General features: G+C 45.1%; 1 protein-coding gene across 2 annotated transcripts in view; it reads left to right on the top strand.

Moving 5' to 3' along the window:
* Positions 1-27,990, top strand: part of STARD3NL (STARD3 N-terminal like) — a 77,986-nt gene that overhangs the window by 9,576 nt on the left and 40,420 nt on the right. For both annotated transcript variants that reach the window (XM_056520467.1, XM_056520466.1), the window contains exon 2: positions 27,098-27,214. The gene's annotated coding sequence lies outside the window, so the exon portion shown is untranslated. The remainder of the gene's footprint in view (positions 1-27,097; positions 27,215-27,990) is intronic.

Raw genomic sequence — 27,990 nt, 5'->3', positions numbered from 1 at the left:
CTATATATATATATATATATATATATATATATATATATATATATATATATATATACACACACATACAGGAACAAATTAAATACAGGTATAAAAATATATAAAAGAGTTTTGCAAGACAAGTTCAGAAAACAAAAGATGAAGTTACAGCATGATGGTATCAGTCCATGAGAGTGAGAGTCTAGCTTTGTCTTGGATGGTCTTGTCAACTTTGGGCACAACCTTCAACACCCTGAGTCTAGCATTGTTTTAAATATCAGATCTGCTTTCTTGGGAGGGAGACTCCATTCCCCCCTCCCCTCTGATCCCACCAGGGGGTCTTCTCTCTTCCTGGCCCCTTATCTGTTTGATTATAGGATGGGACCAGAGTGCATGACTTCAAAAAAGCCTTGAACTTCAAAGGAGATGTAAACAAACAGCCAGACCCCCAATAAAATGCAATACACAAACCCACAGTCTGAATGACCTCTCACCCATGGCTTGGATAATACATCACACAGTTATTATAATACTGTAAGGGATTAGGTAACGGGGATAACGTCTCCTGGGTAGACAGGCACAGTTTTGCAGGAACACTGTATAAATTGCAGTCCAAACAGCAGGGGATTCGTTTAACTGACCTCAGCCAGTTTTATTGACAGGTTGAGGTACAGAACATAAAATATAAAAAACAAAATCCTAAGCCTGTCCGGCTCTAACTAACAACAGGAAACCTCACTAACCAAGTGCCGGCCTAATACCGGGCACCAAACAATATAGCAAAGTCCATACCACTTGTAGTGCTCTCACAGGCTCCATGCAGATAACCTGTTCCCAGGCTGAGAGAGATGTGTCTGAATTCTCAGCCTTATATCAGGCCAGCACACCTGAGGAGTGATTACCTGACAGCCCAAAACCCGGACTGTCCGGATGGAGTGGGGGCCCACCCTTCTCTCCCCACTCCAGCAACACAGGCCCTAAAAACACACAGGTTTTATACAAACCCAAATTGCAGAGATGTCTGCATAGACCTCTGCTGAACATTTCCCTGGTTGCTTTAAATTACATAAGTGAGGAACCTCGGGCACACATAGACCCCGTCCACTACTTCTCCAGACACTCTGTCACATATCCTCCCCCCCTGTTTCAGACCCGGGGCTGGAACACATCTGGACGTCAGACAATGTACCCGTGACAAGGCATCTGCATTTCCCATTTCGGTCCCTGGCCTGTGCTTTACCGTAAACTGGTACTCTTGTAGGGCTAAGAACCATCTTGTTACTCTCCTATTTTTTTCCTTATTCTCACACATCCATTTTAAGGGAGCATGATCTGTGACTAATTCAAAGTGACGGCCCAGCAAATAATAGCGGAGTGCTTCCAGGGCCCATTTAATAGCAAGGCACTCTTTTTCCACAATTGCATATTTTTGCTCATGATCATTAAGTTTTCTGCTCAGATACAGTACGGGGTGTTCTTCTCCATCCCGTACCTGTGACAGTACTGCCCCCAGTCCTACCTCAGATGCATCTGTCTGTAGGACAAACCCTTTCTTAAAGTCTGGGGTTATCAGCACCGGCTGAGCGCACAGGAGAGTTTTTAAAGTCTGAAATGATTTTTCAGCCTCTTGTGACCACTTGATCATGACAGAGTCTTTTCCTTTTGTCAGGTCTGTTAATGGGGCTGCAAGGGAAGCAAAATTTGGTATAAACCGCCGGTAATAGCCTGTAATCCCCAAGAAGGCACGGACTTGCTTCTTGTTTACCGGTTGAGGCCATCTTTGTATGGCTTCAATTTTGTTTAACTGGGGCTTTACTAGGCCTCGGCCTATGGTGTAACCTAGATACTTAGCATCTTCAAGACCAATGGCACATTTTTTTGGATTGGCCGTGAAGCCTGCCTCACACAGTGAATTGATAACTGCCTGCACCCTAGGTAGATGGGATTCCCAATCTGGACTTTGGATGACGATGTCATCTAGATATGCTGCTGCGTACCGTCTGTGGGGTCTTAATATCTTATCCATTACCCTCTGGAAGGTTGCAGGGGCTCCATGCAAACCAAATGGCAAGACAACATAATGGAACAACCCATCAGGAGTGGCAAAGGCAGTTTTCTCTTTGGCCTCATTTGTCAGGGGAATTTGCCAGTATCCTTTGGTTAAGTCTAGAGTGGTTATATACCTGGCATTTCCAAGCCTGTCAATGAGCTCATCAACACGTGGCATTGGGTAGGCATCAAACTTAGATATGGAATTCAATTTCCGGAAGTCATTGCAAAACCTCCAGCTGCCATCTGGTTTGGGGATCAGAACTATGGGACTGGACCACTGGCTATGGGACTCTTCGATTACCCCTAGTTCCAACATTTTCCTCACCTCTTCAGAGATAACCCCTCTTCTGGCCTCTGGTATCCTGTAGGGTCGCAGCTTAACCTTTTTCCCTGGTTCTGTAATGATGTCATGTTTTATGGCAGAGGTGCGACCTGGGACCTCTGAGAAAAAATCCCTATTCTTAAAGAGGAACCCCTGAACTTCTACTTTTTGTGTCTTGGACAGGGAGTCTGGCACTGTTACCTCTGGCAACAGGGGCTTCCCAGAGCATCGCTGCTCTAGTGGGAAGGTGGTGTCGGCAGCAAGTAATAGTCGATCTTTCCATGGTTTTATAAGATTGACGTGGTATACTTGCTCCGGCTTCCTCTTACCTGGCTGACGGATTTTATAATTTACCTCATTTACTTTCTCTATCACCTCAAAGGGGCCTTGCCACTTAGCCAGAAATTTACTGTCTACTGTAGGGATTAGCACAAGAACCCGGTCACCTGGGGCAAAGGTACGTACTCGGGCACTGCGGTTATACACCCTTTGTTGTGCCCCCTGAGCCTGGGCCATATGTTCACGGACAATAGGCATCACCGCCGATATACGGTCCTGCATTTGGGCCACATGTTCAATGACACTTTTATAAGGGGTAGCTTCTTCTTCCCAAGATTCTTTTGCTATGTCTAGCAGACCCCTAGGGTGACGACCATATAGCAACTCAAATGGGGAGTAGCCCGTGGATGACTGAGGTACTTCACGGATGGCAAACATAAGGTAGGGGAGAAGAAAATCCCAGTTTTTCCCATCTTTGTCCACCACTTTCTTAAGCATGGCTTTTAGAGTTTTATTAAATCTCTCTACCAGTCCATCAGTCTGTGGATGGTAGACAGAGGTACGCAGCTGTTTCACTTTGAACAGTTTACATAACTCCTTCATGATGCGTGACATAAAGGGGGTACCCTGATCTGTTAGGATCTCTTTTGGTAGACCCACACGACTGAACACCTGTACCAACTCTTTAGCTATGGCCTTGGATGACGTATTACGCAAGGGTATAGCTTCAGGGTACCGAGTAGCATAGTCCATGATTACGAGAATATGTTGATGGCCTCGAGCAGATCTTACAATAGGCCCCACCAGATCCATGGCTATTCTCTCAAATGGTATCTCAATGATTGGTAGAGGTACCAGGGGACTACGATAGTGTGGCCTAGGAGCTGAAATTTGACACTCTGGACAGGTGTCACAATAATCTTTAACATCTTTATGGACCCCAGGCCAAAAGAACCTTTGAAGGACTCTGTCTGTAGTCTTTTCAGCTCCCAAATGCCCCCCCATAAGGTGACCATGAGCCATATCTAGTACTGTTCGTCTGTACACTTTAGGAACCACTAGTTGTTCCACCAGATCCTCTCCCCTTTTTACCACCTGGTACAATAAGTTGTGTTTCACAGCCATATGCGGGTAGCTAAGTCTGCTGTCAGGTTCCACCAGCTTACCATCGATAGACTTCACATTTTCCCTGGCTCTAATAAGGGTGGGATCTTTTAACTGCTCAGTACCAAAATGCTCTTTCCTTACTGCAAGGTCTGGCAGATTGTCATTAGCAGAGTCTACTCTCTCTGGATTGCTCTGACCCTCTTCTAACCCATCACTATGGTCAGAGACCTCAGACTCCCCCACCATGACAGAGAAGGGAAATGATTCATCATCAACAGAAGTCCCTCTTAAACACTCACACCCTTCGGTACCCGGTGGTAGGTCATCCCCTTCCTGACGGGCATTTGAAAGTTTATATTCCCATAGCTGCCAAAAATGTGGGAAATCCCGCCCCATGATGACATCATGCATTAATCTGGGTACTAAACCAACCATAAATTTTTCTGCCCCCAACCGGGTATTTACATCTACCACAGCAGTGTGATAATTATGGGTGTCTCCGTGTATGCAGGTTACCGCAATGGTTTTCGCTTGCCATTTCCTGGGATTTACCAAGTCCTTTTTTACTAGGGTAACCAGACTGCCTGAGTCTAACAATGCACTCACATCTTTACCTTCCACAGTAATAACACACATTTGTTTCTCACCCTCAGTATTTGGATATGCCATACACGCAAGCTGAGCATACAGTGATAAACGGCGGTTTATATAGGAGGCATCACATTGCATTGGTTCGTCATACATTGGGCAATTGGCAACAACATGACCTGGCATTTGACATCTGAAACATTTTATTAAGTCTCGATTAAGTCTCTTATAGGCCACAGACCTCCCTGGCCCAGCTGGCCAGCTTCTAGAGCTTGGGCCTCCAGTCTCTCCACTTGCACCCACAGATATCTCACGTCTGCCAGACCCCTTTTCCCTTAGAACAGTCTTACCAGGTAGTCCTGGAGATCTTCGCTGCGGGGCTAGGGGGCGCTGTGGCAGGGTCAGTAGCTCCTCTGCGGCTGTGTACCTCTCCACCATCTCCACCATCTGGTCAGCATTCTTGGGGTCACCATGGCTCACCCACTTACGCAACGTAGCAGGGAGGGCCCTTAAGTACTGGTCCATCACAACCCGCTCCACCATCTGGGGACCTGTCAGGATCTCCGGCTGCAACCACTTCTTGGTCAGGTGTATGAGATCGTGCATTTGGGAACGTGGAGGTTTATCCATGCTGTAGTCCCAGTTGTGCACACGCTGTGCGCGGACTGAAAGAGTAACTCCCAGACGTGTAAGGATCTCCTTTTTTAGCTTATCATAGTCCATAGCATCACGATTCTCCAGGTCAAAATATGCCTTTTGGGGTTCCCCTGAAAGGAAGGGTGCCAACAGTCCTGCCCATTGCACCTTTGGCCAACCCTCTCGCTCAGCAGTCCTTTCGAAGGTGGTTAAGTAGGCTTCCACGTCATCTGTGGTTGTCATCTTTTGCAAAAAGTGACTAGCCCTTATGGAGGAATGAGTGGCGTCCGCCATACCTGGGTTTCGTCCAGTGACACTGGTTAGTTGCTGCACAACAACTGTTAAGGTCTCCCGGTCTTTTCTTTGGGCCTCTTGTGTAGCCTCAATTTGGGCCGTCAGCCTGTGGCTGGTTTCCTCAAGTGCCTTTTGCTGTACTCTGGTAGCCTCCTGCTGCACTCGGGTAGCCTCCTGTTGAGATGCAACAGCTTGCAACATAGCTTTAACCACATCCTCCATTTTCCCAGAGGCAAAAAAAATAGTCTTTGGTGCCCTGCACAAAAAAAGGATTCTGGCCCTTTAAATGTTCAGTTTTTGGCTTTCTTATACCAGAATTACTTTGCCTGCATCCTCCACCACTTGTAAGGGATTAGGTAACGGGGATAACGTCTCCTGGGTAGACAGGCACAGTTTTGCAGGAACACTGTATAAATTGCAGTCCAAACAGCAGGGGATTCGTTTAACTGACCTCAGCCAGTTTTATTGACAGGTTGAGGTACAGAACATAAAATATAAAAAACAAAATCCTAAGCCTGTCCGGCTCTAACTAACAACAGGAAACCTCACTAACCAAGTGCCGGCCTAATACCGGGCACCAAACAATATAGCAAAGTCCATACCACTTGTAGTGCTCTCACAGGCTCCATGCAGATAACCTGTTCCCAGGCTGAGAGAGATGTGTCTGAATTCTCAGCCTTATATCAGGCCAGCACACCTGAGGAGTGATTACCTGACAGCCCAAAACCCGGACTGTCCGGATGGAGTGGGGGCCCACCCTTCTCTCCCCACTCCAGCAACACAGGCCCTAAAAACACACAGGTTTTATACAAACCCAAATTGCAGAGATGTCTGCATAGACCTCTGCTGAACATTTCCCTGGTTGCTTTAAATTACATAAGTGAGGAACCTCGGGCACACATAGACCCCGTCCACTACTTCTCCAGACACTCTGTCACATATCCTCCCCCCCTGTTTCAGACCCGGGGCTGGAACACATCTGGACGTCAGACAATGTACCCGTGACAAGGCATCTGCATTTCCCATTTCGGTCCCTGGCCTGTGCTTTACCGTAAACTGGTACTCTTGTAGGGCTAAGAACCATCTTGTTACTCTCCTATTTTTTTCCTTATTCTCACACATCCATTTTAAGGGAGCATGATCTGTGACTAATTCAAAGTGACGGCCCAGCAAATAATAGCGGAGTGCTTCCAGGGCCCATTTAATAGCAAGGCACTCTTTTTCCACAATTGCATATTTTTGCTCATGATCATTAAGTTTTCTGCTCAGATACAGTACGGGGTGTTCTTCTCCATCCCGTACCTGTGACAGTACTGCCCCCAGTCCTACCTCAGATGCATCTGTCTGTAGGACAAACCCTTTCTTAAAGTCTGGGGTTATCAGCACCGGCTGAGCGCACAGGAGAGTTTTTAAAGTCTGAAATGATTTTTCAGCCTCTTGTGACCACTTGATCATGACAGAGTCTTTTCCTTTTGTCAGGTCTGTTAATGGAGCTGCAAGGGAAGCAAAATTTGGTATAAACCGCCGGTAATAGCCTGTAATCCCCAAGAAGGCACGGACTTGCTTCTTGTTTACCGGTTGAGGCCATCTTTGTATGGCTTCAATTTTGTTTAACTGGGGCTTTACTAGGCCTCGGCCTATGGTGTAACCTAGATACTTAGCATCTTCAAGACCAATGGCACATTTTTTTGGATTGGCCGTGAAGCCTGCCTCACACAGTGAATTGATAACTGCCTGCACCCTAGGTAGATGGGATTCCCAATCTGGACTTTGGATGACGATGTCATCTAGATATGCTGCTGCGTACCGTCTGTGGGGTCTTAATATCTTATCCATTACCCTCTGGAAGGTTGCAGGGGCTCCATGCAAACCAAATGGCAAGACAACATAATGGAACAACCCATCAGGAGTGGCAAAGGCAGTTTTCTCTTTGGCCTCATTTGTCAGGGGAATTTGCCAGTATCCTTTCGTTAAGTCTAGAGTGGTTATATACCTGGCATTTCCAAGCCTGTCAATGAGCTCATCAACACGTGGCATTGGGTAGGCATCAAACTTAGATATGGAATTCAATTTCCGGAAGTCATTGCAAAACCTCCAGCTGCCATCTGGTTTGGGGATCAGAACTATGGGACTGGACCACTGGCTATGGGACTCTTCGATTACCCCTAGTTCCAACATTTTCCTCACCTCTTCAGAGATAACCCCTCTTCTGGCCTCTGGTATCCTGTAGGGTCGCAGCTTAACCTTTTTCCCTGGTTCTGTAATGATGTCATGTTTTATGGCAGAGGTGCGACCTGGGACCTCTGAGAAAAAATCCCTATTCTTAAAGAGGAACCCCTGAACTTCTACTTTTTGTGTCTTGGACAGGGAGTCTGGCACTGTTACCTCTGGCAACAGGGGCTTCCCAGAGCATCGCTGCTCTAGTGGGAAGGTGGTGTCGGCAGCAAGTGATAGTCGATCTTTCCATGGTTTTATAAGATTGACGTGGTATACTTGCTCCGGCTTCCTCTTACCTGGCTGACGGATTTTATAATTTACCTCATTTACTTTCTCTATCACCTCAAAGGGGCCTTGCCACTTAGCCAGAAATTTACTGTCTACTGTAGGGATTAGCACAAGAACCCGGTCACCTGGGGCAAAGGTACGTACTCGGGCACTGCGGTTATACACCCTTTGTTGTGCCCCCTGAGCCTGGGCCATATGTTCACGGACAATAGGCATCACCGCCGATATACGGTCCTGCATTTGGGCCACATGTTCAATGACACTTTTATAAGGGGTAGCTTCTTCTTCCCAAGATTCTTTTGCTATGTCTAGCAGACCCCTAGGGTGACGACCATATAGCAACTCAAATGGGGAGTAGCCCGTGGATGACTGAGGTACTTCACGGATGGCAAACATAAGGTAGGGGAGAAGAAAATCCCAGTTTTTCCCATCTTTGTCCACCACTTTCTTAAGCATGGCTTTTAGAGTTTTATTAAATCTCTCTACCAGTCCATCAGTCTGTGGATGGTAGACAGAGGTACGCAGCTGTTTCACTTTGAACAGTTTACATAACTCCTTCATGATGCGTGACATAAAGGGGGTACCCTGATCTGTTAGGATCTCTTTTGGTAGACCCACACGACTGAACACCTGTACCAACTCTTTAGCTATGGCCTTGGATGACGTATTACGCAAGGGTATAGCTTCAGGGTACCGAGTAGCATAGTCCATGATTACGAGAATATGTTGATGGCCTCGAGCAGATCTTACAATAGGCCCCACCAGATCCATGGCTATTCTCTCAAATGGTATCTCAATGATTGGTAGAGGTACCAGGGGACTACGATAGTGTGGCCTAGGAGCTGAAATTTGACACTCTGGACAGGTGTCACAATAATCTTTAACATCTTTATGGACCCCAGGCCAAAAGAACCTTTGAAGGACTCTGTCTGTAGTCTTTTCAGCTCCCAAATGCCCCCCCATAAGGTGACCATGAGCCATATCTAGTACTGTTCGTCTGTACACTTTAGGAACCACTAGTTGTTCCACCAGATCCTCTCCCCTTTTTACCACCTGGTACAATAAGTTGTGTTTCACAGCCATATGCGGGTAGCTAAGTCTGCTGTCAGGTTCCACCAGCTTACCATCGATAGACTTCACATTTTCCCTGGCTCTAATAAGGGTGGGATCTTTTAACTGCTCAGTACCAAAATGCTCTTTCCTTACTGCAAGGTCTGGCAGATTGTCATTAGCAGAGTCTACTCTCTCTGGATTGCTCTGACCCTCTTCTAACCCATCACTATGGTCAGAGACCTCAGACTCCCCCACCATGACAGAGAAGGGAAATGATTCATCATCAACAGAAGTCCCTCTTAAACACTCACACCCTTCGGTACCCGGTGGTAGGTCATCCCCTTCCTGACGGGCATTTGAAAGTTTATATTCCCATAGCTGCCAAAAATGTGGGAAATCCCGCCCCATGATGACATCATGCATTAATCTGGGTACTAAACCAACCATAAATTTTTCTGCCCCCAACCGGGTATTTACATCTACCACAGCAGTGTGATAATTATGGGTGTCTCCGTGTATGCAGGTTACCGCAATGGTTTTCGCTTGCCATTTCCTGGGATTTACCAAGTCCTTTTTTACTAGGGTAACCAGACTGCCTGAGTCTAACAATGCACTCACATCTTTACCTTCCACAGTAATAACACACATTTGTTTCTCACCCTCAGTATTTGGATATGCCATACACGCAAGCTGAGCATACAGTGATAAACGGCGGTTTATATAGGAGGCATCACATTGCATTGGTTCGTCATACATTGGGCAATTGGCAACAACATGACCTGGCATTTGACATCTGAAACATTTTATTAAGTCTCGATTAAGTCTCTTATAGGCCACAGACCTCCCTGGCCCAGCTGGCCAGCTTCTAGAGCTTGGGCCTCCAGTCTCTCCACTTGCACCCACAGATATCTCACGTCTGCCAGACCCCTTTTCCCTTAGAACAGTCTTACCAGGTAGTCCTGGAGATCTTCGCTGCGGGGCTAGGGGGCGCTGTGGCAGGGTCAGTAGCTCCTCTGCGGCTGTGTACCTCTCCACCATCTCCACCATCTGGTCAGCATTCTTGGGGTCACGATGGCTCACCCACTTACGCAACGTAGCAGGGAGGGCCCTTAAGTACTGGTCCATCACAACCCGCTCCACCATCTGGGGACCTGTCAGGATCTCCGGCTGCAACCACTTCTTGGTCAGGTGTATGAGATCGTGCATTTGGGAACGTGGAGGTTTATCCATGCTGTAGTCCCAGTTGTGCACACGCTGTGCGCGGACTGAAAGAGTAACTCCCAGACGTGTAAGGATCTCCTTTTTTAGCTTATCATAGTCCATAGCATCACGATTCTCCAGGTCAAAATATGCCTTTTGGGGTTCCCCTGAAAGGAAGGGTGCCAACAGTCCTGCCCATTGCACCTTTGGCCAACCCTCTCGCTCAGCAGTCCTTTCGAAGGTGGTTAAGTAGGCTTCCACGTCATCTGTGGTTGTCATCTTTTGCAAAAAGTGACTAGCCCTTATGGAGGAATGAGTGGCGTCCGCCATACCTGGGTTTCGTCCAGTGACACTGGTTAGTTGCTGCACAACAACTGTTAAGGTCTCCCGGTCTTTTCTTTGGGCCTCTTGTGTAGCCTCAATTTGGGCCGTCAGCCTGTGGCTGGTTTCCTCAAGTGCCTTTTGCTGTACTCTGGTAGCCTCCTGCTGCACTCGGGTAGCCTCCTGTTGAGATGCAACAGCTTGCAACATAGCTTTAACCACATCCTCCATTTTCCCAGAGGCAAAAAAAAATAGTCTTTGGTGCCCTGCACAAAAAAAGGATTCTGGCCCTTTAAATGTTCAGTTTTTGGCTTTCTTATACCAGAATTACTTTGCCCGCATCCTCCACCACTTGTAAGGGATTAGGTAACGGGGATAACGTCTCCTGGGTAGACAGGCACAGTTTTGCAGGAACACTGTATAAATTGCAGTCCAAACAGCAGGGGATTCGTTTAACTGACCTCAGCCAGTTTTATTGACAGGTTGAGGTACAGAACATAAAATATAAAAAACAAAATCCTAAGCCTGTCCGGCTCTAACTAACAACAGGAAACCTCACTAACCAAGTGCCGGCCTAATACCGGGCACCAAACAATATAGCAAAGTCCATACCACTTGTAGTGCTCTCACAGGCTCCATGCAGATAACCTGTTCCCAGGCTGAGAGAGATGTGTCTGAATTCTCAGCCTTATATCAGGCCAGCACACCTGAGGAGTGATTACCTGACAGCCCAAAACCCGGACTGTCCGGATGGAGTGGGGGCCCACCCTTCTCTCCCCACTCCAGCAACACAGGCCCTAAAAACACACAGGTTTTATACAAACCCAAATTGCAGAGATGTCTGCATAGACCTCTGCTGAACATTTCCCTGGTTGCTTTAAATTACATAAGTGAGGAACCTCGGGCACACATAGACCCCATCCACTACTTCTCCAGACACTCTGTCACAATACACATATAGGATTTTAATAATCAGGCCTTGGGCCTGACAGTATGCCTGATGTCCTTAACAGGTTAAAGAGTACCTGTCATTTCCCACCAAAAAAAGGTTATATGTTAGTCAGTACCTAAACCTCCATCCTGATTATGTAAATATAATTTATATGGGACTAGCACCTATCTATATGCCTAATATCTATCATCTATCTATCTCATATCCTATTCATCTATATCTAGAGAGAGAGATCCTGTCCATACACATTTCAGAAACTTACTCCAGTTTAGTGGTAGTGGAGAATAGAAACAAATCTGGCTGCATTCCTCTCTCCTGCACTGCAGACTTCCGTCTGTGACACACTCCCGACTCACACAGCAGGCTGATCGACAATCCAGGAGCCTAACGGATTCCTGCTAGTCCTGCCGTCACTTTCTTATTTTTGTCTCGGTGCAGCCAGGGACTGAGACAAGTCAGACAGAGCTGCAAGACAAGCTTTCATTCTTATCAGAAGGAGGACCTCTAGTGGCAGCAAGTATAGGGAAATATTTCTTATATAAACATACATTTTTGATAACATAAATTCATTACAAAATGTCAAAACCTCTCATACCCTGTCATACATAAAACTTCTCCTAAACGACAGTGACCATAATCAGAAAAAAACCTGCGTGTAAACCTAGCCTCAAGGTTATATTTGTATTGGACAGAAAAGAAAAAATGACTTAACAATTGAAGCAGGGTTAGCAAATAAGCCTAGTGTTGTCTCAATGGCGGACTGATATGTGCCATACATATAACTAGATAAATAGAAAATAAAGGATCAGCAGCACTTCAGGGATCAAGTGTTGCGGAACCCTCATTTGTTGTTTACTTGGAACCCGTGACCTGGGCTTATATCCGCCTGCACCTGCTGACGGCTTTTTCTTGGATGTGCTACTCCTTAGATAAATAATAGATAGATGTATTATAAATTCCTATTTAGAATCTTAAAGTAAAAAATAAAAGATTAAAGTTTTTGTGCTGCCAACACTTTCCTCTACTAGGATAGGGGGTAAATGTATGATCACTGAGCATCCAAGTGATGGGATCCCCAGTGATATTTGGAATGCGGTCCCTAGTCTCCTGTCTGAATGGAGTGGTGGTTACATGTGGACACCGTCACTCTTTTATTGTCTCAGAATGCCAGAGCATACAGCTATCTCATTAAGTCCTATAGATAGTGACTGGCACAGCAGACACACACACACACACACATATATATTATATATAAAAATTATACACTGCTCAAAAAAAATAAAGGAACACTTAATGAACACAATATAACTCCAAGTCAATCACACTTCTGTGAAATCACACTGTCCACTCAGGGAGTAGGTAGTATCCCCTTGCAGTCATTAGCTGCAGCCCCCTGGCAGTCATTAGTAGCAGCCCCTCCTGTAGACAGCTGCCCTTTTGTAGACAGCAGCCCCCCTGTAGACATAAGTAGCAGCCCCCCTGTAGACCACAGCCCCCCTTCAGACAGTGGTCCCCCCTTTAGACAGCAGCAGGGCCCCCCTTTTAGACAACAGCAGGCCCCCCCCTTTGGACAGCAGCAGCCCCCCCCCCCCCGTTTAGACAGCAGCAGCAGCCCCCCCCCCCCATTTAGACAGCAGCAGCCCCCCCCCCCCCCGCTCAGACATTAGTAGCAGCCCCCTCCTTGCAGGCAGCTCACCTCCTCAGGCCGGGTGCTTGTGCTTCCATTCTGCTGCCCCGTTCTCCTGTCCTCCGGTCCGCATCGTGTCATCCTATGGAGGAGCATGTGACATCCCCGTCACTCTGCTTCCTCCGTAGCGTTACGCTGGGTGCAGGGGAGGAGGCGGAGTGACGTGTGTGTCACATGCTCCTCCATGGAACACTATGATGCGGACGGGAGGATGGAAGAACTGGGCAGCAGAGTGGCACCAGGTATCGGGCATGGTATCGGGGACATTAAACGAGTCCCCGACACCATGCAAATGGCTAGTATTGGCCCCGATACCAGTATCGGTATCGGGACATCCCTAGTTCCTCCTAATGCAAGACAATGTTAGACCTCATGTGGCTGGAGTGTGTCAGCAGTTCCTGCAAGAGGAAGGCATTGATGCTATGGACTGTCCCGTTCGTTTAGTGTGACTCCATATCCAGACCTCCATGGGTTGATAAATTTGATTCCCATTGATCATTTTTGTGGGATTTTGTTGTCAGCACATTCAACTATGTAAAGATGAAAGTATTTCATACGATTAGTTCATTCATTCAGATCTAGGATGTTATCTTAGTGTTCCCTTTATTTTTTGGGCAGTATATATATATATATATATATATATATATATATATATATATATATTATTCCGTACCCTGTGGGTTGGGCATTTGTTGTTGGTGGGAGATTCCCTTTAACCACTGGAGTTCTACATACAGCTGTACATAAGACCTTAGTGGTCTAACACAGCAGATCAGTCATATATAGGGAAGTGACTGCCTGAAATCCAGAAGCCTGACATAGATGATATTGTGTGTAGGGATATTAATGTAGATTTGTTGTGGATTGCAGATCCATAGCATATCAAGAATTTCCACAGGTTTTCTGCTTCCTATGGATGGAGTTTTGAAAACCCTATCCCAGTGTTTTCCAACCAGGGGGCCTCCAGCTGTCCGGGCATGCTGGGGGTTGTAGTTTTGCAACAGCTGGAGGCCCCCTTTTTGGAAAACAGTGCCTTATCCACATGTACTGTACTGCAGATTGGAGCTGATTTTCTGTGTCCAAACAAGAATCTATCATTCCCACATTTCCTTTACATGTAGTATTGCATTATGGGTATTTCTTCATACCCATTAGTCTTTGCAGTCATTCTGCATTTCAGATTTTATTTGGTTGTTTTGCCTGACAACATTGCATTGTAGGAATTTCCAGAGTGACTAAACAGCCAGCCCACTCTATCTTGCAGAGTTTAGAAGTTATCTTCATATATTCAGATCTAATGGAAGGTACTGTAGGCATTTCCAAGCTGTTTTACAGGATGTGTTGGTTACAATAATTGCTTTACTTATCAGCCTGAATGAATGTGTCATTTCATAATTACTTAAAATGTCTGATATTTATTGGGGCACCTTTTTGTGTTAAAGGGGTACTCTGCTGGAAAACATTTTCTTTTAAATCAACTGGTGACAGAAAGTTAAACAGATTAGTAAATTACTTCTATTAAAAAATCTTAAAGGGGTATTCCAGGATTTTTTTTTTATTTGACTATGCTACAGGGGCTGTAAAGTTAGTGTAGTTCATAATATAGTGTTTTCCTGTGTGTGACGGTTTTCTCACAATTCTTCTGTGATTTTCACTCCAGGGATGGGGAAATCCTATCGCCCGACGCCCGGGACAAGTAGTTTTGGGCGCCGGGCAGGTGAATTTTTTTTTTATAGATTTAGCCCGACTTCCCCCTTATTTTTCTTTAATACCGGTGTGAGGCGCAGGAGCGGATGCAAGTCTGCACCTCACACCTGCCCTCAGGGTGTATGGAGGGGGCGGCGGTGTGAGGTGAGATTTCCGAACCCATCTCACCTCACAGTGGCCCCCAGCTGATTTCAGTAGCCGGGGAACGCTGCTCAGAGCCCCCCAGCCGGTGTGAAGGGATCTCACCTCACCGCTCCTCCCCTCCGCTCTCCGAAGCTTGCCGGAGCTAGAGCGGGGTGGAGCGAGGGCAGAGCCCGAGGACGGTCTGCTGGAGATGATTATGCCACGCCCCCTCATCCCCCTCCCGGAGTATGGAGAGCGCAGCTCTGAATACAAGAAGACCCGGGGGAGAATGAGGACGTACACAGCCCCTCCCCTCCCCTGCTCTGTCTACACAGAACCTCACTTATCACAGGGAGGCTTCAAGTTTTCACGGGGGAAAATACAGAGCAGGGGGAGGGGAGAGGACGTGTGAGAGGAGACATACTGAACTGCACTGCACAGGCTGGGGATTTTACCTCACACCGGCATGTATGTATGTAATGTATGATTAGGGGGGGGTGTATCAGCGGCAGGTGTATGTATGATGTGTGCATATGTATGGTGTATGTGTCATGTGTATATATGATGTGTGGATGTTGTCTGTATGATTTGTCTATGTGTGTATGTAATGTATGATATAGGGGGCAGCAGCCCGGTGTATGTGTATGTATGATGTGTGTATGTAATGTATGGTGTATGTGTGATGTGTGTATGTAATGTATGATGTGGGGGGGCAGCAGCAGGTGTATGTATGATGTGTGCATATGTATGGTGTGAGTGTATGTGTGATGTGTGTATGTAATGTATGATGTGGGGGGGAGCAGCAGCAGGTGTATGTATGATGTGTGCATATGTATGGTGTGAGTGTATGTGTGATGTGTGTATGTAATGTATGATGTGGGGGGCAGCGGCAGGTGTATGTATGATGTGTGCATATGTATGGTGTATATGTATGGTGTGAGTGTATGTGTGATGTGTGTATGTAATGTATGATGTGGGGGGGGCAGCGGCGGGTGTATGTATGATTTGTGCATATGTATGGTGTATATGTATGGTGTGAGTGTATGTGTGATGTGTGTATGTAATGTATGATGTGGGGGGGGCAGCGGCGGGTGTATGTATGATGTGTCTATGTATGATGTATGTATGTAATGTATAATATAGGGGGCAGTGGCCGGTGTATGTATGTATGATGTGTCTATGTATGATGTATGTATATACTGTATAATATAGGGGGCAGTGGCCGGTGTATGTATATGTGTATGTATGATATGTGTATGCATGTATGTTTTGTACAGGGGCGGACTGACAAGTGCTGCTGCCTGTTGTGCTTTATAATTTTTTTAATGTATTTTTAGTGGTTTCTGGCCACCCGCACTAAATTGCACCCCCAGAATCCTCCCCTTCATACTCACCCGCCGACCAAGAGCCACACGGATGCACGCAAACACACCCGAACCAAAACTACAACTTCCAGCATGTTGCACCATAACCTAAACTGTAGAACTATAAAGTGTAACATGCTGGGAGTTGTAGTTTTGGTTCATGTCAGCTGCAGAGCCATAGGCTGCATCAGGGCATGCTGGGAGTTGTAGTTACTAACCAGTATTCCTTGACACAGCCTATGGCTCTGCAGCTGACATGAACCAAAACTACAACTCCCAGCATGTTACACAATAACCTTAACTGTACTGCTATACAGTGCAACATGCTGCAACACCCACAGAACCATAGGCTGTATCAGGGCATGCTGGGTGTTGTAGTTATCTAGTAACTTAATGCAACATAATGAAACAAATTAGAGTAAATAAAATGCAGCATATAAACTGGAGAAGCAGAACCCCCCCAGCGCTGTTCAGTGTTTTCCAATCAAAAGACTCCATATATAAGTCCCTATGAAGACTGAAAAATAGTGATTAAAATATTTTAAGAAGTGCGTATATATATGTGAATAAGCCCCTTTCCTAATAAAACGTTCCGCTGCTGAAGAAAAAACCGAGGATGGTTTTGAAACGCGTCCAACGATTTTAAATATGCGATATTGAGCCTGACAATATAGAATATCTTTCTGACAATACTAGCGATCATCCGCCAGATCCAAGGCATTTATTACAGTGCGGTATCTCCCGAGCGCGCGACCTGTGCACGAGGAACGCCGCCGGGTTATTTACTCTGCTTACCGCACACAGCCGTTATATTAACTACTGGTGAAAAGCCAATCTGGCCATCCACAATAAGGACTTGATGCTTGCGGACCACCATCATTCCCAGCTGGTCCGACCAAGGGACTCCGCTTGACAGCGCTGCAGTCCCCCCAAACGGTACCCACCACCAAGTGCTGCGCTCTTAGGAGTTGGCTGAGACTCCAGCAGCACGATCCCTGACTGAGGCAAGTCACCGGGCGAAAGATGCTATACAGCCGGCCCACAGGACTAAACTGAAGGGAGATCCGTGGTATCCCGGGAGTGGTGAGCATTGTATGAAGCTTATTGCAAACTGGCTGATTTGATACTTTGATGTGCGGCATACGCAGAGATGCTTAAAGATTGATTTTAAGTGACTGTTCATTGTTCACAAAACGCTACATTCTATTACTGTGTCGGTGGGATTGAGTTGCCACTGTCTGGACAGATACAGTATCACTGCACCAATTGACTAACTGTTATCTGTAGCTGCTACATTGTATCTGTTGTATATTGAAGATCTCTGGGAACAAGAACAATTGAATGAACATTTGCACTGTGCTGCTCTACAGGATTAGTAGATCGCCATATTGATATCACAGGCTCAAATCGCATATTAATTTTATAGTTGTTATTTTTAGTTATTTTTATATTAGGATTATTATATTTTATTTTATTATTGTGTATTAAATTAATTAGGGGAGTACAAGGGCCCTGTACATTCCCTATTTAATCCATTCTATATTAATAAATACCAATTATTTAAAACCAGATATCTTTGACCCTTGAGCCCCATTTATTTTTAACGTACTAAAATCACCTTATGGTGGATAACCCATTTAACCCTTCCAGTACTTATCAGCTGCTCTATACCACAGAGGAAGTTATTTTCTTTTTGAATTCCCTTTCTGTCTAACCACAGTGCTCTCTGCTGACACCTCTGTCCATGTCAGGAACTGTCCAGATCAAAAGAGGTTTGCTATGGGGATTTGCTCCTACTCTGTACAGTTCCTAAAATGGACAGAGGTGTCAGCAGAGAGCACAGTGATCAAGCAGAAAGTAAATTCAAAAAGAAAAGAACTTCCTCTGTAGTACCCAGCAGCTGATAAGTACTGGAAGTACTTAAGATTAAGTGGTTAATATTTTTTAATAGAAGTCATTTACAAATCTGTTTAACTTTCTGGCACCAGTTGATTTAAAAAAAAAAAAAAAATGTTTTCCAGTGGAGTACTCTTTATTTATTTATTTTTTTAAATTTTTTTTTAAGAAGGCCCACATACTTCTACTGAATGGTTGTGTTCCTCCTGAATTGAGAATGCCCGTAAGGGGGCAAACAACGGCTGCTGGCCGTCCCCATACGGAATGTGGCAGCCAATCAGCCCATGAATTTTCCCTCAAGCTTGTACGCCGATCGGCTGTGTGTTTTTTTTACACCAACTCCTAGTTGTCGTTTTCTTAATACCAAGAACAGGTGCTCCTGAATTATTATTTAATGGGAAATGTACTGGAGTCACATGTGCTAACTTATGCTCTTCAAGGGCAGGATCACACGAGGCGCATGCGCAGCATATTTCACTCTGCGGATGTGCCGACAGCAGTCACAGAGGGACTGTGGAGCAAGCTCTAGACTGCAGGTGGGTAGCTCTGTATGTCTGCTAGAAGCAGCTGATTTCTACAGCAGGAAATGTTATGGGTGCAGCAATATCATTGGTGCGAAAATGCCAGTATTAGGCCATGTTTACACGTCATAGTGTCTGTGCAGAATTTCACATGAATATTTAGCACGGACATTCCACAATGGGATTCTGCTGCTCTGTTCACACAGCAGCAACATTGCTGCCGCGGAATCCTGATTTCAGCGTCCACAAAAACACTGAATCTATGTGACTACCGACATTTTCCGTGTTGACAGTCCACCGTGTGAACATAGCCTTATGCTTGTGGGCAGGGGGGCTGAGGAAGAAGTTCTTCATAATGTAGGATGTCATGATATGACAGCTACAGTGTGCCAATGTGTAAAATCACAGGTATGTTTTTACAGAACTGGACCTGAACAACACGTGTAAAGCCAGATTCATAGTTACATAGTATGGTTGAAAAAAGACATACATCCATCAAGTTCAACCAGGGAATTGAAGGGTGGGGTGTGGCGTGATATTGGGGAAAGGATGGGATTTTATATTTCTTCATAAGCATTAATGTTATTTTGTTCCAGGAATGTATCTAATCCTTTTTTAAAGCTGTTAAATTTACCTGCTGTCACCAGTTCCTGAGGTAGACTGTTCCATAAGTTCACAGTTCTCATGGTAAAGAAGGCGTGTCGCCCCTTGAGACTAAACCTTTTCTTCTCCAGACGGAGGGAGTGCCCCCTCGTCCTTTGGGGGGGTTTAACCTGGAACAGTTTTTCTCCATATTTTTTGTATGGGCCATTAATATACTTATATACATTTATCATATCCCAGGGATGTGGAATTTCTATCGCCCGACGCCCGGGACTAGCAGTTTTGGGCGCCGAGCAGGTGAATTTGTCCGGCCCTTAGCCCGGCTTCGGGCAAGCAGGGCCGGACCTGACAATTGCGGCGGATCTGCAGTCTGTATGGAGCAGCTCCTGACTCCTGCCCGCTCCATACTCTGCAGCCTGTGTCCTCCGAAGCAGAGCAGGGGAGATGAGAAGCTGTGTACAGTATTTGTCTTCTCTCCCCTGCTCTGCAGACGTGCGGGATGAAATGAGGGGGCGTGGCTTCTTGCTCCCCGTGCAGACCTGTGTCCTCTGCCTTCACTCCCCCCAGCTGTAGCTTCGGAGAGCTGAGGGGAGGAGGCGCGTCTGCACGGGGAGATGCTTGCGGCGCTCTGCAGTATGTATGGAGCGGGCTCTGGATTCCTGCCCGCTCCATACTCTGCAGCCCCCGGCTGTTCTCAGTAGCCGGGGGCCGCCGCTAATAGCCAGCATGCGGCGATCGCCGCGGCTGGCTATTAACCCTTTAGATCGCCGCTGTCAAAGCTGACAGCGGCGTCTAAAGGGAGATGTGAATGCTCCCTGGTGGGCTAGTGGGGTGGATCGCCCCCCCCCCCTTCCCCCCACAGCGCGATCGCAGGGGGGCGATCCACTATAGAGGTAGCCGGAGGACTTACCTCTGCTTCCTCCTGTCCCGGCTCTGTCATTGATGGATCCTGGCTGGACCAGGCTCTATCAATGGATCACAGAGCACACAGATTAATAGAGTTCAATAGAATCTATTCATCTGTCTGAGGAATCTAATGATTCCTCCTAGAAGTGTAATGAAGTGTAAAAAAAAAAAAAAAAAAAAAAAAAAAAAAAAAGTTTTAATAAAAGTTTGAAAGTCACAAATTAACCTAGTGGTCTTCAAACTGTGCCCCTCCAGATGTTACAAAACTACAATTCCCAGCATGCCAGGACAGGCGTTGGCTGTCCGGGCATGCTGGGAGTTGTAGTTTTGCAACATCTGGAGGGCCACAGTTTGAAGACCGCTGCATTAACCCCTTCCATGTTAAAAGTTCAAATCACCCCCTTTTCCTATATAAAAACATGCAAACATAATAAAAATAAACATATTTGGTATCGCTGCGTGTGTCATTGTACGACCTATTAAAATATAACATTATGTATCCCGTACGGTAAATGTAAAAAAAAAAACACCAAACCACAGAATTGCAATTTTTATAATATCCCAGAAAAAAAAGTTAAAAAGCGATTAAAAAGTCAGATCAATACCAAAATGGTACCGATACAAAAAACTGATTATGGCGCAAAAAATGAGCCCTCATACAGCCTGGTATGCCGAAAAAAAATAAAGCTACGGGGGTTAAAAAATGGCAATTAAAAACATTTGAAAAAGTCCAGTATTAGTAAAACATGATGTAAACGATACAAATCTGATATCGCTGTAATCAGGCGCCTAAAGTATAAAACTAACATGTTATCTGACCACAAGGTAAATGGCGCAGAAAAGAAAACCACCAAATCTGCTAAATTATCTTTTACTATTTCAATTTCACTTCCCTTAATTAATATATATTATTTTTTTTGGTTCGGAGAATATGTTATTGAAAAATTAAAAGGTGTCATTATAGTAGGTAGTTATGGCTATTATAGGGCGAGGAGGAAAAAACTAAAGTGTAAAAGCGAAAATTGGCCCGGAAAAGTGGATCGTCATGAGGGACAAGTAGATTTTGCTCCATTTTAGTCCCGTGGACAAGTAGTTTTTTATAAAATTTCCTCACCCCTGTATCCCCCTTAAATGTCTCTTCTCAAGACTAAACAATTGTAACTCCTTTAATCGCTCCTCATAGCTAAGATGTTCCATGCCCCATATTAGTTTAGTCGCGCGTCTCTGCACCCTTTCCAACTCCGCAGTGTCCCTTTTATGGACTGGCGACCAAAACTGAACAGCATATTCCAGGTAAGGCCGTACCAATGATTTATAAAGGGGGAGTATTATGTCCCTGTCCCTTGAGTCCATGCCTCTTTTGATACATGACAATATCCTGCTGGCTTTGGAAGCAGCAGCCTGACATTGCATGCTATTCTGTAGTCTGTGATCTACAAGTACACCCAGATCCTTCTCTACCAGTGACTCTGCCAGTTTAATCCCCCCTAAGACATACGATGCATGCAGGTTATTAGTACCCAGATGCATAACTTTACATTTATCCACATTGAACCTCATTTGCCAAGTGGATGCCCAGACACTTAGTCTATCCAAGTCATCTTGTAACCTATACACATCCTCTATAGACTGTACCGTGCTACAAAGCTTGGTGTCATCTGCAAAGATAGAAACAGAGCTGTTAATACCATCCTCTATATCATTGATAAATAAATTAAACAACAGCGGGCCCAGTACTGAACCTTGGGGTACACCACTAATTACCGGGGACCAATCAGAGTACGAATCATTGACCACCACTCTCTGGGTACGATCCATGAGCCAGTGTTCAATCCAGTTACAAACTAAAGTTTCCAAGCCCAAGGACCTCAACTTACCTGTCAGACGTCTGTGAGGGACAGTATCAAACGCTTTAGCAAAATCCAGAAACACAAAAAAATTGCAATTCTGTGGTTTGATATTTTTTTTACATTTACCGTACGGGATACATAATGTTATATTTTAATAGGTTGTACAATTACGCACGAAGCAATACCAAATATTTTATTTTTGTTTTATTTATGTTTACATGTTTTCATATAGGAAAAGGGGGTGATTTGAACTTTTAACATGGAAGGGGTTAATGCAGTCGTCTTCAAACTGTGGCCCTCCAGATGTTGCAAAACTACAACTCCCAGCATGCCCCGACAGCCAACGGTTGTCCTGACATGCTGGGAATTGTAGTTTTGTAACATCTGGAGGGCCACAGTTTGAAGACCACTGGGTTAATGTGTTTCTTTCAAACTTTTATTAAAACTTTTTATTTTTATTTTTTTTCTTTACACTTTATAACACTTATATGAGGAATCATTAGATTCCTCATACAGATGAATAGAGTTCTATTGAACTCCATTAATCTGTGTGCTCTGTGATCCATTGATAGAGCCTGGTCCAGCCAGGCTCTATCAATGACAGAGCGGGACAGCAGGGAACAGAGGTAAGTCCTCCGGCTACCTCTATAGTGGATCTCGCCCCCACGATCGCGCTGCGGGGGGCGATCCACCCCACTAGCCCACCAGGGAGCATTCACATGTCCCTTTAGACGCCGCTGTCAGTTTTGACAGCGGCGATCTAAAGGGTTAATAGCCAGCCACGGCGATCGCCGCATGCTGGCTATTAGTAGCGGCCCCCGGCTACTGAGAACAGCCGGGGCTGCAGAGTATGGAGCGGGCAGGAATCCGGAGCCCGCTCCATACTCCCCTGTGAGCGCTGCATGCATCTCCCCGTGCAGACGCGTCTCCTCCCCCCAGCTCTCCGAAGCTACAGCTGGGGGGAGTGAAGGCAGAGGACGCAGGTCTGCACGGGGAGCAAGAAGTCACGCCCCCTCATCTCCCCCCGCACGTCTGCAGAGCAGGGGAGAGAAGACATACACAGCTTCTCATCTCCCCTGCTCTGCTTCGGAGGACACAGGCTGCAGAGTATGGAGCGGGCAGGAGTCGGGAGCCGCTCCATACAGACTGCAGATCCGCCACACTTGTCAGGTCCGGCCCTGCTTGCCCGAAGCCGGGCTAAGGGCCGGACAAATTCACCTGCCCAGCGCCCAAACCTGCTTGTCCCGGGCGTCGGGCGATAGGAATTCCACATCCCTGAGCTGTATAGTTATTTAGAGTTGATTTAAAGATGTCCCATTTACCTTCTGTATCAGTATTTGAGAACACCCCCCCCCCCCCCCCCCCCCCCCGTCTATGTCCTGTAGTGCAGCTCTCAGCCCAGGGAAATTTGCCTTTTTAAAGTTATATGTTTTTGCCTTCCCCGTCTGTCTTTGTTTTCTACATTTTAAATCAAAAGTAACTATATTGTGGTTGCTATTACCAAGGTTTTCCCGCACAGTTACATTACCAACCAGCTCTGCGTTGTTGGAAATGATCAGATCCAACAAGGCATCACTTCTTGTTGGGTCCTTCACAAACTGGCCCATAAAATTATCCTGCAATAAATTTAGGAATTGTCGCCCCTTTGTAGTTTTAGCCAGCCCCCGACCCCAATCTATATCTGGATAGTTAAAATCTCCCATTATTACCACTGTACCTGCACAGGCGGCCCTCTCTATTTGTTTATACAGCTGACCTTCTATCTCTTCAGTCATATTAGGGGGTCTGTAGATTACACCAAATACTATTTTTTCAGTATTTCCCTCCTTTTTGTAATTCTACCCACAATGATTCCACATCCTCAGAATCATCACACACTATGGCATCGTTCACACTGACTTTCATACCACTTCTTACATACAGACAGACTCCACCACCTTTTCTGTTCATTCTATCCTTGCGAAACAATGTAAACCCCTGCAGATTGACAGCCCAGTCATGCGAGGAGTCCAGCCATGTCTCAGTGACCCCAACTGTATCAATATGTTCCTCCAGTATCAAGGCCTCAAGCTCCCCCATTTTATTTGCTAGGCTTCTGGCATTTGTGAACATACACTTTACATTTCCATCCTTTATGTTATTGGGGTTAATGGGATTCAAGAGTGTAAGTTTTATTTTCACATGAACAGATTTGTAAATTACTTCTATTAAAAAATCTTAATCCTTCCAGTACTTATTAGCTGCTGAAAACTACAATGGGAATTATTTTCTTTTTGGAACACAGAGCTCTCTGCTGACATCACGGCCACAGTGCTCTCTGGCGACACCTCTGTCCATTTTAGGAACTGACCAGAGCAGCATATGTTTGCTATGGGGATTTTCTCCTACTCTGGACAGTTCTTAAAATGGAAGAAAAGAATTTCCTCTGTAGTATTCAGCAGCTAATAAGTACTGGAAGGATTACGATTTTTAAATAGAAGTAATTTACAAATCTATTTAACTTTCTTGCACCAGTTGATTTAAAAAAAAAAATAATAATAATTCACCGGAGTACCCCTTTAACCCCTTAAGGATCGGGGTTTTTTCCGTTTTTGCATTTTCGTTTTTTGCTCCTTGCCTTTAAAAAATCATAACTCTTTCAGTTTTGCACCTAAAAATCCATATGATGGCTTATTTTTTGCGCCACCAATTCTACTTTGTAATGACTTCAGTCATTTTGCTCAAAAATCTACGGTGAAACGGTAAAAAAAAAATCATTGTGCGACAAAATTGAAAAAAAATCGCCGTTTTGTAACTTTTGGGGGCATCCGTTTCTACGTAGTACATTTTTCGGTAAAAATTACACCTTATCTTTATTCTGTAGGTCCATACGATTAAAATGATTCCCTACTTATATAGGTTTGATTTTGTCGGACTTCTGGAGAAAATCATAACTACATGCAGGAAAATTAATACGTTTAAAATTGTCATCTTCTGACCCCTATAACTTTTTCATTTTTCCGTGTATGGGGCGGTATGAGGGCAAATTTTTTGCACCGTGATCTGAAGTTTTTAACGGTACCATTTTTGCATTGATAGGACTTATTGATCGCTTTTTATTCATTTTTAAATGATATAAAAAGTGACCAAAAATGCACTATTTTGGACTTTGGAATTTTTTTGCGCGCACGCCATTGACCGAGTGGTTTAATTAATTATATATTTTTATAATTCGGACATTTCCGCACGCGGTGATACCATAGATGTTTATTTTTATTTTTATTTACACTGTGTTTTTTTTTTATTGGGAAAGGGGGGTGATTCAAACTTTTAATAGGGGAGGAGTTAAATGATCTTTATACACTTTTTTTTTCCACTTTTTTTTTGCAGTGTTATAGCTCCCATAGGGACCTATAACACTGCACACACTGATCTCCTATGCTGATCACTGGTTTCTCATAAGAAACCAGTGATCAACGATTCTGCCGCATGACTGCTCATGCCTGGATCTCAGGCACTGAGCAGTCATTCGGTGATCGGACAGCGAGGAGGCAGGTAGGGGCCCTCCCGCTGTCCTGTCAGCTGTTCGGGATGCCGCGATTAGCCGCGGCTATCCCGAACAGCCCGACTGAGCTAGCCGGCCACTTTCACTTTCACTTTTAGCCGCGCGGCTCAGCTATGAGCGCGCGGCTAAAGGGTTAATAGCGCGCGGCGCTGTGATCGGCGCTGCGCGCTATTAGAGGCGGGTCCCGGCTTCACTATGATGCCAGGCCCGCCGTGATATGACGCGGGGTTACTGTGTAACCCCGCATTATATCAGGAGAGCAGGACCAAGGATGTACCGGTACGTCCTTGGTCCTTAAGGGGTTAAGGACCAGGCCAATTTTACACCTTAAGGACCAGAGCGTTTTTTGCGAATCTGACCACTGTCACTTTAAACATTAATAACTCTGGAATGCTTTTAGTTATCATTCTGATTCTGAGATAGTTTTTTCGTGACATATTCTACTTTAACTTAGTGGTAAAATTTTATGGTAACTTGCATCCTTTCTTGGTGAAAAATCCCCAAATTTGATGAAAAAAATAAAAATTTAGCATTTTTCGAACTTTGAAGCTCTCTGCTTTTGAAAGGCATATTCAAAATAAAAAAATTTTGGGTTCACATATACAATATGTCTACTTTATGTTTGCATCATAAAATTTATGAGTTTTTAAGCCCAATTTCTCCCGATTCAGAAAACACCCCATATGGGGGTGAAAATTGCTCTGCTGGCGCACTACAGGTCTCAGAAGAGAAGGAGTCACATTTGGCTTTTTGAAAGCAAATTTTGCTCTGAGGGCATGCCGCATTTAGGAAGCCCCTATGGTGCCAGAACAGCAAAAAAAAAAAAAAAAAAAACATGGCATACTATTTTGGAAACTAGACCCCTGGCCGGCCATACAGGGGATCCCTGAACGGAGAAGACACCGAGGAGGCAGGTAAGGTCCCTCTCGGTGTCCTGTAAGCACTAGCCCGGCTATTCAGTCGGGCTGTTCGGAACCGCCGCGGTGAAATCGCGGCGGTCCCGAACAGCCCGACTGAACAGCCGGGTTAGTGTCACTTTCCCTTCAGACGCGGCGGTCAGCTTTGATCGCCACGTCTGAAGGGTTAATACAGGGCATCACCGCGATCGGTGATGTCCTGTATTAGCCGCGGGTCCACAGGGACCGCCGCGATAGGGGTGTATTCGCCGTAAAAGACGCACCGACTTTTTCCCCCCAGTTTTGGGGAAGAAAAAGTGCGTCTTATACGGCGAAAAATACGGTAAGCAGGAGAAAGTTTATCCCACCTTTTAGTGTTTATTTTTTTTTCCCTGTAGGACTTGTTCACAAGGACAAAAATTGTATGGTTTTTGACATGTTTTTCCCATTTAAAAAACTACATACGGTAGCTTTACAAAAAAGTCTACTTCTTCCATTGATGAGTAATGTCCTAAAAACCATGTGGTTCTGCATAAAAAGTTCCCACTGAAAACAATTGAAGCTTTAAAAAAATCCTGTGGCTATACTCTTACAGATTCTGGATAATGTTTACATAACCATTTTATTAATTGAGCCCTTAAAAAGATTATACACATCTCAAGTAGGCCTCAATATAAGTTTCATTTGCAGAATAATTCTTTTTTTCTCTCTGTAGTTTCCTCTCTGCACTTGGAGACACTCCTGGAACCTGGCCAATGACATGTGATATGTGAGAAATACTTTTCACTTCTTCCGGGTATGCAGAAGATCTACAATTATACCAATATGCTATGTAAGTACTGATGCCTGTACATTTTTACATTGAAATACTGTGAACCTTCTCCAAGAATGCCACGGCTTTTGTTAAAACTGGCCTGTCAGTACATTGGGCTTTTTTTTTTTTTATTGAGAGGGCTACCTTTTTAGAACACCATTTTTCAAAGCAGCTATGGACAGTCATTTTAGAAAGGTTTTACAGTATGTGCTAATATTATTCCCTAGAAAGTATTTGTAATGCTGTTGAACATGTAAAATGTTGTACACTGTTTTAAATTACATAAGGCCTCACTCAGTTAAACTTTGTGTACCTCAGCTCAATCTGTAAAAGAAAAGAGACATTCATGTCTATAGTGTGCAAGTTTTGCCAACAGGCCTAGGGCAATGTAGATGGGCCAAGGTGGTCTTTTTCCGCAGAGATTTCTGCTTCATGGTCCCACTGCTCTTCACTTGTCTTTGTGTGTGACGGGAAAGGACCTTCCCCCTCAGCCAAGCAGTGGAGGAAGTGGTGTCCGCCTAAGCTTTAGGGCTAACATAAAAAAAACTGCTTCAGTGGGGAATAAGGGGAATATGCACACAGCATAGACATGTAGTCTATGGATTCACCTTCTACATCACTGCACTTCAGGTCTCATAGAGAGGACAGACATTATATCTTCAGCAGCATTCTGTGCATGGGGGACATACAAAGGAACAAGAAGAGCAGAGCTGGGTGGGGAAGGGTGGGGTGTCTGGGAGCTTCTAGGAGAGTTATGATAGATGATGATGTAATGATGTAGTCTGTATTTTACG

The sequence above is a fragment of the Hyla sarda genome, chromosome 5 (assembly GCF_029499605.1).
Source record: "Hyla sarda isolate aHylSar1 chromosome 5, aHylSar1.hap1, whole genome shotgun sequence".
NCBI classification, from domain to species: domain Eukaryota; kingdom Metazoa; phylum Chordata; class Amphibia; order Anura; family Hylidae; genus Hyla; species Hyla sarda.
Note: the sequence above shows the minus strand (reverse complement) of the source record. Positions and strands in the feature narration are given on the sequence as shown.